Source organism: Anopheles gambiae, chromosome 3, assembly GCF_943734735.2.
Source record: "Anopheles gambiae chromosome 3, idAnoGambNW_F1_1, whole genome shotgun sequence".
NCBI lineage: Eukaryota > Metazoa > Arthropoda > Insecta > Diptera > Culicidae > Anopheles > Anopheles gambiae.
The window spans coordinates 75249022-75260637 of NC_064602.1; the positions used below are offsets into that span (position 1 = coordinate 75249022).

The window sequence follows — 11616 nt, forward strand, 5'->3', positions numbered from 1 at the left end:
CCATCAAGCTCAGCAGCTCGGCTCGAAAACCGACAAAACACGCGCGTACGCGGTTGCACAGTTCGCCACAATGACAAGACATTTCCCTTTTGAGTTTGAGGTCATGAACGAGGGGTGGGTTTGGGGAGAGTGTTTGGGAGTTTGGCGTGCTGTAGAATGATGTTGTGCAAGGACTTGTTCTTGTGTCGCTATTCACATGATCCGGCTTAACACTATCAAACCTCAGCTGGTGCTGGTGCTGCTGCTAAAAAGCCAATCCCGAGACGTGCCTGGAATGGATCGATTTTTAATAAGCTGTCAACGGATTTTTCAAGCCTTCATCCTTTCTTGTGGCGCGTGTGTGTGTATGTGTGTGTTTGGAAGTGGTTTGCCTTCGTGTACAACTTTAGATTATTAGATTTTGTCACCTCACATCACACACCGGCAGGGCAGGCACGATAGCCCGGGCGACCTGCACAACAGCGACCCGGGAGGTTTGCGATTTTCACCGAAAGCTATATTTGTACGGGGTACGAGCAGTTTCGAAAGCCTGGAGCCCAAACCGCTTGTGCGCAACTTTCACCTTCAGGGCGCGTGCGTGTTCCGGTTGGGAGGGGTTGGGGAGGCTGGAGGAGATCGAAAACAATTTCATCTCTTTACCTTGAGGCAGCCACCGGAAGAGCGCTGGCACAAAGCTCATAGCTAAGCTTGTCAGGTATTCGGCGAAAAAGGAGCACCCCGAATCCGGCGAAAAATACACACACACACACACACACACACACATGTGTGTGTAAGGCAAAAGCAACAAAACAGAGAGCACCTTGCGACGGGATGAGTGGTGGAACCAAAATAGACCCGTCACCAGCAGCAAAACTACCGGGGCACTTCGTACGTTCGGGAGGGAAAAATAAAGCTTCTCGGCTTCCCGAGTTCCTTCTGCCCGTCACTGCGTTACCACGTACGGAAAAAGGATTTTCAATTAGGAACAGTTTTGTTCTCCGGCCGAGTGAGATGCCGCATCGTGGTGCAGTTGTTCGACTGCTGCTGCTGCCCGGCCCCGGGGAGGGCTGACCTAGCCTGCATTTGAATGATGATGTTCTCGGGCGCGCGTGTCAGCTTTCAATGTTGGGCTGCCAATTTGACCAACCCCGGCATACGAGCGTAATCTCATTTGAATGGGATGGACGTGTGTCGTATCGCTTTAGTGGAATTGGATCGCCAAAGAGGCAATAAGCCTTTTTGCTTCTACTTCTTGGCCATCGTTAATGAGAAAAATCAATCGAGCCCAAGCAGCAGAGCCGTGCTTCAAGGCTCCAAGTGCGAGAAAGCTCCGTGGTTTGATGCCGGCTTCGCCAAATCGATTGCCGTTTGTTACAGACCGTACATCAAACCGTTTGAGCGGGAGACACGGGAAAGGACAGGAGGAAGAGATAAAAGGGAAACAGCTGGCATTCGGTAGGCTTACCAAGTGATTGAGTTTGATTGCTTGATGGACGATTGCCGAGAGGTGGAACACCGGGGCATACCATATTATGTTTTGATTGGTTATTTACGCCGTGCTTTATGTGGCGCTTGTAATGCAGGATGGCAGGTTAGTTGATGGTTTCGGTCGAAGGAATTAATAGTTATTTACAACTATCTATTAAAGGGTGTCTAGAGATATGACTTTAGTTGATCTGTATTTCTTCACTTTTAAACAATCTTAGTTGGTTAAAGAAGACAATATTAAGCTTAAAATTAGGGAACACGTATAGTTTGATAAAATTTTGTAGGGGTATTAGGTGAATTTCAAAACGGACGTTACTTCTTACTGGTGTAGTGCTGGAGCTTGATTTTAGTACATTATTTACTCTTTAAGATAAACGAACTGTGTTTTGTTAGACATAATGTGGAATATCTCTTTCATAAGTGGAACATTACACCCTCCATGGAGAATCTCCCAGCCAAAACCCAATCGCCGGCTAAAGCGTCACAGTAGAGGCCGAAGGTTAATGTCTCTGTTCTTAGAAAATCGTCGTCCTGTGTGATTAGTGATCAACAAAGTGTGCAAAGTGTGGCACAAGAACCACATGCGGATATCTTTCCTATTTAAAGTATGACTCTTTTATCCTTCTAAGAATCATCATTCAAAATGTATTTCCAATTTGGCTTTTTAGGTGCTGCTGTGAATGTATTTTTAGAACGTATTTCCTGATTCAGAGTGGCTTCTTGATAATGTTCAGTTAGGAACCAATCAGAGCCAATAATACTGGAGAATTTGCAAATTCCAATCGGTTGTGTATTCAAGAACATAAGCTCATGTATCGTTGAATGTTACTACTATACTACCACTATTTTGTGTGAAAGTTGTTGGCACAGTATCGGCCTCATGAGAGTTAAGTAGCCATAATATTTACAAAATAACGAGCTGTCAAGGACAGCCCTGATGGTTTGCAAAAGACACCCAAGAAAGTGCTGTTTAAATTAAATAAGGACGATCATATATCCCAAATTTGAAACAAGCTGACTAAGCTGAAAAAATAGGGCCAGTTAGGGGAAAGCTCGATGAAGGTCGCTAAGTGAGGTTACTCATCGCCAAGACGGATCAGCTGTTCAAGAATAAGCGTCATTAAGTCAGTTGCGAATTAGAATCGAGAAAAGACAAACAAATTTTTTTAATTGATTGTCAAGAACCAAATACGCGGCCGACAGTTGCCATAAAACAAACCTGTGTTAAAGAGCCTCAAAATAAACAGATAGCTGGAACCGTAGCAACAAAATTATTAAAGCTGCTTTCGACAGTTTTTTTAGAGTAATCGGTAATGCTTAAATAGCCCAGCACGTTTGCTTCAATTTGCACTTTTCATATGGTTTTATCTCACACTAACTTGTTATATCAGAATAGCTTCAATGAAAATCACTCTAATGCTTGAATACATTCAAATCTATCTTTACTGCGTTGCTTTTCCTGCAACTGTCTGTGACTTTTTCTACTCTCGCTAGCAGTCTCTGAAGCAGAAGTCTCTGCAGAACCTGGGATTACGGATTCATCAAACTGTAAACATTAGTTTGAATGCTTCGTTTGAATGTAGCAAAACTCCCATATTCCGCACTAGCTAGCACCATCCTAAGCGCATTCACAAAACTTTTTTTATGAAAATCCCACCCAAAAGATAAACATAAATGTAACTAAACTTTTGACCCTGCATGTTAAGCGTACTGAGAACCTATCTCATGGCTATAAAAAAAACAGTTTACACAAATTAGAGCTTCATTTGAAGCTGTTTCACATACCATTCCATGAATTCGGACCAAAACATGACACAAACAAACAGGACAGAATCCTACAGCAAATGTGGTGGCGTGTCACCCGCAAAAAAAAACAACTTTTCAATATAAAACTCTTCAAACGCTTTCGTTTGAAGTGCTCAATACTTTGAACTGCCGGAAAGGTTAAATGTGTCAGCAAATTATTTTCTACAATGTTTGCCTCGTCGAAACGTATAGAGTGTTACTTTTTTTTACTGCTTTTACCATGTAATGACGTACTTGTCAGCATCATCATTGTGAGTAGAGAAAAAATGAGACAAGCAAGTGGAAAAATGTAACACGCACTCACACAGATTATGAAACGATTTTACTACCTTTTTATGTTGGTATGATACGCGTCAAAACGATGGCAGCGCAGTAGGGAGCGCAGTGGGCTTCAATCACCGGGTGACATAAATTGGAAACGCAAATTTCCTTGTGCTCATGGTAGGATAACTCTATGAGAAGATTTTCAGCAAACGAACGTTAGAACACACATACAGACAGACACAGTAAACCAACACATACAGCTGAGTCAAGGGTCACGGTTCAAGGTGTTGTGCTGGTAACTATTTCACCTTGCGCGCGCGCGACAAAAAAAAGCCCGTACGACGAATCCTTACGCGTGTTCCAGCGCACAAACGAAACACAAATCTTTGTCCTTCTCTATTTCCCTCCCTATTCGGGGGAGCTTCCTTCACTTCCCCCTGCCGTGCCGTCAAAACATTCCAACAATTCCCGCCCCGGGGTGACCCTGCGAGATGGTTTACACTCAAACAAATGATGAAATGGGAAACGAGAGCTTAGAGAGCGCAAAGGGAGAACGGGGAAAAACACAAGAAGAAAATAAAGTATGTGGAGCAAAATCCCGCTACAAGCACCCTCCATAATCGTGCTCGGTGTGTACTCCATAAAACTCTATGTGAGAAGAGAGGGTAAGGGAGGACACCCGAATGGATTGTGTAAAGTTTTCTGTGTCGTGTCGCCTCGAGTGGATCCTTGCTCGAGTGGCCACTTGTGCCGGATGAGTTGGGACAGTCCGAAGGAGAAGCTGCACCTCTTTACTGCCCTGCCCGATCCTTGTACGCTCGCGCAATCAAATGCATTTCATCCATCTTGTGTCCCTATCCACTCCTTCGTTCACCCTACGGCCATGTCTGGCCCTTTGATTCCTGGCCCGGCTGCACTTGGATTCGTTGACATGGTCGTTTCGTTCGGTGTTTGCCGTTGTGTCCGCGCAACATAAATCGTGAGCGAATGTAGCCAAACGTGGACATTGCAGCTGGGAGGAGCGCAAGAAGAAGAATGTTTATGCGCTGGTTAAATTGCAGAACGACTTGTAGCGCGAGGTTGTCGTGTGGCTGGTGTTAGTTGCACCTAGCAAGGTGACAGCTGCGAAAGTCAAGCCAAAGTGTGGAGAGCGGAAGTGTGTGCGGTGTAAAAAATACATTCATCTGTACACTGAATGGCTGGTTATCGCCTTTCCCTCCCCGGCAAAAGGCACGCTTTGGATTATTATTTTTCCATCTACGAAGGCAAAACTTCTTCCGGTTTTGCTCGTCATCGTTCCCCGGGCTCTTGAATGGCCAATTCCTAACAGCTCGCACGCACTTGTCGCATGACGCAGCACGCCCTGGACTAGCACACCGAGGCCCGATGGCCCGTTTATTGGCCACTGCCTTCCCTCCTCCACCCCATCCCTTAGAAAGTCGCCGGCCTGGTCGAGAATCATTACCCCCGAGGGGGATTTACGGTTGTGACGTGCCACTCACAAAGGCGCAAGGCTTGTCAAGCTGCTGTGTGTGTCTGTGTATGTCACTGTGTGAAAAACCCGGAAAAACTCTCTTTCCACAGAGCCTCCCGCTCCCTTCCTTCCTCCCTTGAGAGGTTTACCACGGAGCCGAACTTGTTGAAGACATGTTTCCTGACAGGGTGTGACATAAAATAAATAAACGTAACAGAAGAGAGCGGTGAGAAGAAAAAAAAAACACACGAAGCAGTGCGTTTTGATGTGCGAACCAGAGCTGACTTCTAATGACGGTTTGAAGGAAGTACATGCCTTTCCTTTCCATCTTCCACCCATCCAGGCTCTCACGTCATCGTAGTAAATTGAATAATTCGATTGCGATTCGAAACGAGCGAAGCAATCACGAGCCTGACACGATGGAAATCCTCTGAACGATGAACGTGGGACGGTTCGGTGTACGTTCACGCACTCACTAACAGTAAGTGTGAATGACTTTCATTATGGTGCGTGTAATGGGGAAGGGGAGGGGGGAGCCTTAATAAGGGAGGAAATAATTAGAAATAACCACGTCTCACAAACGTCCCCACCGAGAGGGAAGCAAATACAAGGGCGAGAGATTGACATTAAAGTGCCCGCACACGCGTAATGCCAGTGTCAACTATCAGTGCGCGTGTTGGACACGGGAAAACACGGGAACAGTGGGGAAAATAAAAAAACATAACACTCCCCTCTTCATTCCCTTTTTCTTTGTAAGTAACTCCGTAGTCATAAACTCGTCCACTACCGTCAGGAAAAGAGAGCGAGAGAGAAGAAGCAACGCAGTCAGATTGGTATCATAAAAGGTCGTAGCGGTTGTACGCGGTAGGCTCGGGTAGTTGGGGCCTTAGAAAGCGGCATTACGGTGGCAGTCAAACCATAAAAGAAGGTGTAAACATGACACCCTCGTCGCCATATTATTGCCCGCTCGACAGCAACAGATGTGTGGCCTGCCAAAGGCCGCCGCCGCCGCCCTAACTCCACCAGAAGGCAGAATGGCGCTGCCGCAAACGGCGCACGGCGCTGAATTATGTGTTTTATTTTTGCACCTCCGCTCCGGTAGCTGGGTGGTTTTGGTGGGTGCAATAAATTGTCCATACTTTGGTTTAAACCAGGTGCAACTAGCAACGGGAAAGGGGAAAGGTTTGATGTGTGTGTGTGGTGCTCTTTTAAAAGAGAAAATCCCCTCTAAACATGGGCAGTTGTAAGTTATCCTCAACGGATTATAGTGCAGTAAAGTGAATTAAAGTAAAGGTTTTTTTTTATTTGATTGCAGTATTTACTGTTGCACTTCAAATTATTTTGATACGTCTGACATTTGTTACTACGTCATACAGAGGCACACTTGAGTGACATCAATGGGAGATGTTTAATTATTGGGCATGTTTGTTTGATTAACTTGTGCGGTAGCGCATTCAAGCTTTTGATCGCTTCGAAGAATTATTTTGATCAAATAAATCAAATCATGTAATTTGAATGGAAGGGTTGGGTAACTATTTTAGCTTTCCGCTCCAAATAGCTTCTCACCTTTCTTTGAAATTGTATCAATCTGTTATTGGAACAATTCAGCTGTGATGATTACGATGGTATTTAAAGCGCAATTATCATGTAATACTGGGCTCGTTTCATAACTAATTGTAACTATCGATGAACATGGTGCTTTGGTTGGAATTGATGTGGTAATGATTTTGAGAGTAATTCAATACGAACGAATGAATCATCATTTCTAAGTAATATTCCCTACAATCCCTACATAATGTTTGCACAAAACCCAACATTATTAAAAATATTCATATTAAAATTTATGGTAAAATTAACAAACATGATGCAAAACCTTCTAGTGTAACATATTCTCACAACAAAAAATAATCAATAAATTTTATATTTAATGTAACTTGTTATTGTTTTGTGATACATTACTCAAAGCATGGTATTTCATCCTTGCAGTTATCCTTAACGGTTCAACAATGCAACTTGCTGTTGGCCAGGAATGATTTATTTCCATTCAAAAATCCTAATCAAGATGACCATTGCAGCAAACCTGTCGTTTATTGTGTTCACAAATTTGATTATTCGAAGAAAGCGCCTAGATGTATGCAATTTCAATTACTTCTGTTTTAAACGATGGTTTTGCCTGCATTACAGGGTTTTCGAGGATTACATAGACATGTTCAGCGAGTTGTAGTTTTGTACAGGCATATAACAAACTCTTTCAGCGAGCTATAGAATTGTTCGGAAGTAGGTGTTGACATGTTCGGTTATACTGTAGAGCTGTCACTTTCGTACCACTTGGACTGCAGCTTGGATCATGCTCAACAGAATGTAAACAAACAGTTTTTGAAAAATATGTTTGTTTCAACTAATTCATGTATTAAACCGCTTGGGAAATAATTATTTGCTACTCTTAGGACATTTAAGAATGAAAAATTAAACGATGCGGCACTGGGTGTAAACAAAACAAATGACAGCACTACAGAATCGCTGAACATGTCAAAGCCTACTTCCGAACAATTCTATCTCTCGCTGAATGAGTCTAGTGTATGCCTGAACAAAACTACAACTCGCTGAACATGTCTATATAATCCTCGAAAACCCTGTATGATTTCACCCTAACTTTAGGTGAATTAAACACCTTCCATGAGACGTTCGATATACGAAACAATACAAATGAAAGGCAGTTTTTCCTGCACAACAATTTCCAGCAACGCTGTTGCAATACCACTTCGCAGAAAATGGTTCCCTTGGCTTTCATACGGTGTTAACAAACAAACAATCAGCAACCCGATACCGGCCCGTTGCACCCAATCGTGAACATAATCTATCGCTTAAACTTGTCTGGTTGTCTGAGCAGCTTCTAAATTATGATTCCATCGATTGCAACTACCGACAACCGCTTCCCGGAATTGGCTCCCCGGCTGCCAAACAAATATGCTCATACGCTGTGAACAAAATGACAGACTCGGCAATACGTCTCTCGGCGGAATGGCAAAACCGATACTTCCAGAAACGAATTCAAACGATTGGCGAACCGTACATGGGACGGCGGCTACCCGGTTCCCGGAACGACCGCACCCAAACATCAATTAAGATGGAAGCGAAATCCAACCCCTACCCAGAAGGTTAAATTCGTAATTCTTCGAATAAAAATGCCATCCAACAATGGGCAAACAGTGTGTGTGTGTGTTAAAAAGAGAGAGAGAGAGAGCGAAAGCCGACAGGAAACAAACATGCCCGCAAGGAAATGATAACGTCAGCATCCGCCTCGCCCGGGCAGCGAATGTTTTTTTGGGGGTGAGGGATTTAATTATTTCCGGCACAGAAAGATGTCCCTTCCTATCCGGATGGTTGAGGGCCGCATTTTAATAATTCCTGCCTGCTGCTCTTTATTCGGTCGCTCGTCGCATTTTTACTTACAGTGAAATTACTCACTCGGTGCGCGCTAATACAAAACCCCTCAATCGCCACCAACACCAATTTGACATTGTCTTTCCATTAATTATTCAGCGCTCCCATTAATTAGCACGCTGAGGTCTGGCAGGACTGGTGCAGCCTTCGCCGCTTCAAAGATTTATCCCAATCTCACCATTCCGAATTTACAAAAGCTTTTGCGCACCAAGCACAAATCCTGTATCTCTAAAAGCTTAAAAGGGTTTGGCTGTTTTTGGGGCAGATAAAATGATGAATTACGTCGATGAAAAGAAAGATTTTACCATTCCGAAAAAAAAGAAAGCAACAGTGAAAATTTCAATCACCCTTGCCAGCCTTAAATTGCGCTTGCCGGCGGGGATTTTGCCCCTTTTCCGCGCCCGACAAATCAACAATCGCGTATTTTGTTTTACGAGGCCCATTTATTTGTGCGCCATAATGGGCGCCCGATTTGTTGGGCTGCGACTCGTAATTAAAAAAAGGACAAGAATTCGTTTTGATAAAATGGCTGTCAAAAATTCATATCAATTCAGGCGGGCGCACGGTGTCCCATTTTAAAGTGCCTTCAATCAAGCCCTCAACCCCAGCAGGACGGGATATTATGTAAGGAGAGAGGGAGGAAAAAAAGATTGATAAAGAGGATAGCAGCATAAAAGCATTATCCATCCACGCACACGCTCTCATACATACGCGGATCCATTTAATGACGTTCACAATATGGTTCGTTCAATTACCTTTTTTGTTTGGGGTTTTATTTGCCGTTGCTTGTTTGTTTCTATTTTTGCTTTGCCAACACTAACTGGCAAAAACCGGGGGGATAATATGCATATACGTTGATGTATCCGCTTGGTAGAGCTGTGTGCTAATATATAAGTTTGCAATATGACGCACAACGTACACCAATCAAAGAATGGGAAGAATGGAGCAATGCTGTATGTTGCGGTATGTTGCTAGCGAACGCTTGTTGCCGCGCCCTGGCCCAACAAGAACTTTTTCACTGTCACTGTTTTGCGGCCGGGGCCGGTGCACTTAAATTATCCAAACACACGCGCGCACCGTTTTCTACCGGCGGGAGAATGAAAAACACGATTTTATTAGCCCCGTCGTTTCCACCGCCACAACGAAGGGTCGTTGGGACTGCTGGGACGGGTGTGTGTGTGTTTTTTTGTGGATCCTTGTTTTAGGTTTTCTAAACTTTTTTTAACACTGCTAAATTTTGCAAGCACTGTGCCGCGAGGTTCGTTGCTTTTTTTTTTCTTTCACATCACTACACACACTAACGCACTACACTCACACAAACGAAGCAGCACCGATGGGACGAAACCGTTGTGCTTTATCTCACTCACTCTGTCGCACAAATGGAGCTCTTTTTCTATTCCTGTAGATGTGTTTCAGGAGCAAACAAGAAAACAGCATAAGAAAAAAACGAACGAAGGTAGAGCATAATACAGTATTCAGCTTTCGCAGACCAACATACGCAAAGATTGGGCCTGTGTCAGTATGCGAAAGCTCCTGCGGAAGGATGATGCCGCACACACCGTCACACGCAACGAGCATCTCACTTTTCCGCCCCGGAACAGTGCCTTTCACTCTCACTCTCTCTCTCTCGCACTCTGTCTCACTCTATGGTTCTCTCTTTGGAGGTTCTCGTAATGCTTAATCGCCTATATTCATCCCGCGTGGTGTTTTGCCTTTTCGCTCACTTACACTCGCTCTCTCTCTCTCTCTCACTCTTACACTCACACTCACACACACAACCAGGCATGCTCTTGGTTTGGCGAAGATCAGATCAGATTATGTAACGCACATTCACACTGGGCGGAGGGAGGGGGGGGGGGGGGCGGAGTACCAAGGACCCCCTACGAAAGGAAAGCTGTCGGAGATGTTGGTTCGTTTTTTTTTTTTTTGAAGGGGGATTGTTCGCGTTCGTTTCGGGTGGTTCTCGTTTGAATGTCGTAAACTGCTGAGCTTCCCTTCCACCCCTCCGGCTATACACCAGTCCCAGCCGTCCCTTGCAGGCACCGATTGATTTCGTATTCCTTGCGCCTTGCGGAGTAGATCTTACATCGCAGCAGCCGACGTCAACGCGACTGCCGGCAGCAGCAAACAGCCAGCGTGCGGCTTCATTGTGTCTTCCTCCCCTGGCTGGCTTTGATAAAGCGGCGGGTGGTTTCGGTTCTCCTTTTTTCTTTTCGTTTTTGCGGTTACTGTGGGTATTTTGGTATTTTATTTGCATTCGTTTAACAACCCTCCCTTCCCCACCATACGAACGTGCATTTTATGCGTTACCCTGCGAGGCATACCAAAATCGTTCACATTCCACGCTAACCGGACACACGCACCAACACACGCACACACACACTTCTTTGGATCTTTTATTGTTTCCCCCCTTCTGAGAAACTGTTGTGAACTGTTTTCTTTTGTTTTGTGCATGTGTTCATGTGTGTGTGTGTGTGTACTAGTGAGTTGTTTGCTCTTTGCGCACACGCTAAGCCCTCGGGCGATTTTCTATTTTTGCACGCACTGTATAAAACACAACCAACAAAAAAAAACGATGAACACACGCAGGCACGAATATAAAAGTTGATTTTTTTGCCGTTTTTCCTCTACTTGTTTGCTGTGTGGGATTTTTTTCTCTCTCTCTTTCTCTTCTGGTTCACACGATCGATTCTTTTCGGGTGGGTTTCAGTTTACGTGCGCTTGGGAAAATGGCAAGCGAATTGCAACAACAACAAAAAATAAAAATTCACCCGGCAAAAGTCGATGGAGACGCACGGTCGTTTTTGGTAACCTACATTGCTAACCTATTTAACCATAATACAAAGTACTGTAATTAATTTTACTTCAACAGCTGCAATCTGGGTCTTGTTTTTAGTTGAAATTCAATATTACTAAACATTCAACACAACACTGTTCACTGTCAACGCGTTTAGTAAACAACACATTAGCACACTATGCGCCAAAAGGTAGGCAATATTTCCAGCAACCGGTGAACAATGACACAATCCCACACGCACACACACTCAGACATTGCCCTTGAAGGATACCGTGTTTTAGATAATCCATATTTTACCTCCCTTTTGCACTGTTTTTCACCCACACACAAACACACTGCAACACGCACACACACACACAGACGC

The 11616-nt window shown here is 44.3% G+C and overlaps 1 protein-coding gene across 2 annotated transcripts in view; it reads right to left on the bottom strand.

The window, feature by feature from the left end:
* The window catches only part of LOC1270797 (zwei Ig domain protein zig-8), a 49559-nt gene extending 39856 nt beyond the window's left edge, over positions 1–9703 (bottom strand). For both annotated transcript variants that reach the window (XM_061656365.1, XM_061656364.1), the window contains exon 1: positions 9211–9703. The gene's annotated coding sequence lies outside the window, so the exon portion shown is untranslated. The remainder of the gene's footprint in view (positions 1–9210) is intronic.
* Between the last annotated feature and the right edge of the window lie 1913 nt (positions 9704–11616).